The sequence below is a fragment of the Nicotiana tabacum genome, chromosome 5 (genome assembly GCF_000715075.1).
Source record: "Nicotiana tabacum cultivar K326 chromosome 5, ASM71507v2, whole genome shotgun sequence".
In the NCBI taxonomy this organism is placed as follows: Eukaryota; Viridiplantae; Streptophyta; class Magnoliopsida; order Solanales; family Solanaceae; genus Nicotiana; species Nicotiana tabacum.
This window is the reverse complement of record NC_134084.1, coordinates 153,280,591-153,284,547: the sequence shown is the minus strand read 5'-3', so window position 1 is coordinate 153,284,547 and position 3,957 is coordinate 153,280,591. Positions and strand designations below refer to the sequence as shown.

At 29.5% G+C, this 3,957-nt stretch overlaps 1 non-coding gene across 1 annotated transcript; it reads left to right on the top strand.

Moving 5' to 3' along the window:
* Window positions 1-2,373: 2,373 nt before the first annotated feature.
* Window positions 2,374-2,477, top strand: LOC142181421 (U6 spliceosomal RNA). The gene has a single exon (XR_012710074.1). It is a non-coding gene; the product is annotated as a U6 spliceosomal RNA (small nuclear RNA).
* The last annotated feature ends 1,480 nt before the right edge of the window (window positions 2,478-3,957 follow it).

The following is a 3,957-nucleotide window of genomic DNA, read 5'->3' as shown; positions in this document are numbered from 1 at the left end:
ATTTGCTACAACTATATAGCTCGTGGCAAAAAGGTTTACTAATATAGCTACTACAACACAAAAAAAAAAAAAAAAAATTCGAACCAATATGTATTAGTCCTTAGCTATAGATCATTAAAAGTTGTAGCTAACTTTTAGTTACACTACTTCTTGTTACGAATGCTACGGAAATATTTTTTGTGGCTAAAGCGTTTAGCTACGGAAATTTTTATATTTAGCTATGATATATGTCGTAGCTATAGATGCATAATGTTGTAGTGTGTATTTTTTCTATTTGCATCTGAAATATTTCTATATTCTCTCTCAAATTAAATCTTTTACTCTGGTCAACTCGTTATTCTACCAATATCAGTATCACCATGTGATGTGGGACACTACAAAATGTGCTTAAGGAAATGAAAGGGCAAGTCTGAGAGTGCATGGTGTCGGATTTGGTATAATGTCGCACGGCCGGAGGTTGAAGTGTAGATACGGTTTCGATCAAATTCAATAATTTTTATTCAAACAATATAAAGAAATTTATTAAATATATATTCATAAATTTAGAACGGAATTATTATCATTTGAAGTTGTTTTAAAATCTACAAACCCATAAAATTAAAATTTTGTCACCATTTTTTCATATTGGTGACATCAATTCTAAGCAAAAAATATGCATGGTATATATAGTAAAACACTCATCGTATAGTGATTGCAGATGTTTAGGGATGAGTAATGATGATAGGGTCCAGAAATAAACAAACAACTTTTATAGCGTTTCACTGTCATATTAATTCAATCATTACTATTAAATCATAATGATACATGCACATAATTCAAATCGATCAAGTCCAAATGATCCATAAAATTTCCCTTTAATTTTAATGATTTGCAGGTCCATGTTCTTTGTAGTTCCTTTCTAACGTTCCTTTTGCCATGTGAAAATCACATATTGCTAGAAAATTCTCCATCTAATGATGCAGTCAATTATATTATGAAATTATGTCACTTATAAGATAATTATTTTATGTAATATTTTGATAAATACTACTCCTTCTGTTCACTTTTACTTGTCACGTTTTACTTTTTGAGAGTTAATTTGACTAATATTTGAAGCTAAATTGGATTAAATTTGTTTAATTTTTTAAAATTAAAATTTAGATATTTGAACACTATATGAAAGATACTATAATTTGTAATTCGTTTCATATCAACATGGTGAAAAAATACATGTTAAAACATTGGTCAAAGTTAGATAGTTTGACTCTCGAAAAACAAAACATGACAAGTAAAAGTGAATGGAGGAAATAATAATTAGTATTATGATAAAAGTGATAACTTAATTGTTATTGTTGTTAATATTTATTGATAATTTATAATGTAGGTATATATAAGAATTGAAAAAAGTGCTTACCAGTTACAAATCTCAAAACTACAAGTTTATCTAATCAAGTAAGTAAACGTTACGCTTGAACTATTGTGTTGGACTTTTAGTCAACACAAATTTGATATTCTTTGGAGTACTATTTAGTGTAGAATATATAAGTTTAATAATCTAATTTCAGACGAGTCAACGTATAATCTTGATGGATTTAAGATATCAATCATTGGTTTCTAATTATATAATTGCTATAATCCTATATACTTATTTGATTTCACAAAACTAGAAAATTCTAATTAGCTTGAACTTGACAAGCTAGCAACTAATATCAATAGGTAGAAGGAATTTACTCGAACAGTCTCAACGTCCTCGTTGAGAGTTGCTTTGCGAGATATCTAGTAGTCTCCTGGCTTGGTCTTCGAATCGTAAGTTTCAGCCCGTTCCCTACTTGCCTCGCTCTCATGTTAGTTTTTCTGTTTGACTAAGCAGTGTTCCACTCGTGCAGTAAGTGTATTGGTTAGCCCATGATGCGGTCAGTTATGATATACTCAACTTCTTCTTTAATAGGTCTATTTACAACATCTGGTGGTGTCCTCGTGGGCACGTTCCTCTGTGGGGCGATCTGGTCTAACTCCATAATGAAAGTTTTATAACTTAATAAAATATATGCTTATACTTTAAACAATTTTCTGGTTTTGCTCTTTACATACTTATTCTGACTCAATTGCCCTTTACATCCTTGAGAAAAAAATGAAGTAAAGAGGGGAAAAAGAAAGTAGAAGACCCAATATTCGAATATTCTTCACCTTCTCATACTCGCAGAATAGAGGAAAATTATATATAGGTGTTTTAAAAAGTTAATAGTCCAGTTGAGTCCACGTTCCATATTCGGCACCACAGCGCTTAAAAGCAAAAGCTCAGATGCTGCATTCAGCAGGCCTCAAAATTCCAACAAATTGTGATATACTCTTCAGTCTTCTCCCTGTATTTGTTTTTTACAATAATGTTTTTATTTCAACTTCAGGGACATTCAATAAAATTTGAATGACGTAGAAAAGATTAGCATAGCATCTGCGCAAGAAAAATATGCACAATTAAAAAAATGGTCTAATTTTTTTTAGAATAGTCTTGTTTGTCACGATCCATTGAGATTCAGCTACTTGTATAAAAAAATTCAGGCACGGAGAAAAGGAAAAAGGAGTGCATATTCAGAGCAAAGTGTAACATCAATTCTGGTGAGTTGTGTCTATGACTTATGACCAAAATAAAGAGTCCGGAACTAAAATGTGGTTCTTTTGGATAAGTAGCACCTTAATAGGTGTAAAAAAAAAAGATGACATTTTTATGTATAGCGCCCAAATACTGGGCGCTATACATTAACTTTAACTGTGCCGTTAATATATAGTGCTCAGGATTTGGGCGCTACATATAAAAAGCTGACACTAACAGGTATAGCACCCAAATACCCGGCGCTATACATATTTTTTAAAAATCGAGTCGTCTTCTTGAAGACGACGATTCTGCTTCTTCTTCCTCAATATTTTACATATTCTTCTTCTTGGTCCCCCACTCCCATACCCGTTGCCCCACCATTTAAAAGAATTTTTTTTTTGGTCCCCCGTCACATAAAAGGTGAAGAACGTAGGTCCCACATTCGAGTAGAGCTTCGTATTACTGTTGATTCACACTTCCGGAGTCAAAATTTCAATCTATTTGCTTTCCGAAAATTCTAAATTGATGTATTTCGGTTTATTTTAAATTAAAACTTTTATAATAATGCATATTATTTGATTTGTATGTGTTCTATTTCGGTTTGTATTTTTTTTTTTCGAAACTAGTATGTTAAATTTATCTGGATTTAATATTAGTGTTTTATAAAAAAATATAAATTTGTCTGTTAATATCCTGATTTATATATATGTGTTTTCATGCCGTTTTGTGTTTTATTTGTAATTAAATTTATTTGTTGTTTATGTTTAGTTTAGATTATTTTTTAGCGTAGTAAAATTTAGACCTTTTTAGCGTAGTAAAATGTAGACCCTTTTAGCGTAGTAAAATTTAGAGCCTTATAGCGTAGTAATGTGTAGTATTTTAGCTTAGAATTCCTTTTGTTTAAGTATCTTATACTGGTAGTTGAAAATGCAAACTTTGTACAATTAAGTTAATAATTGTATCAACACACATAATTACTAATGTTAATTTGGTGCCACTGGGCCTCAAAATATCGAGCCCGGAACCCATAGGTATATATATATATATATAATTTGTACAATTAAGTTATTAAAAAATATGAATTTAAATTATAAAACAAATACATAATTATTAATGATAGTTATTAAAAAATATGAATTTAAATTATAAAACAAACACATTTTTATGTGTGTGTGTGTGTGTGTGTGTGTGTGTGTGTGTGTGTGTGTGTGTGTGTGTGTGTATATATATATATATATATATATATATATATATATATATATATATATATATATATATATATATATATATATATATATATATATATAATTTGTACAATTAAGTTATTAAAAAATATGAATTTAAATTATAAAACAAACACATAATTATTAATGATAGTTTGGTGC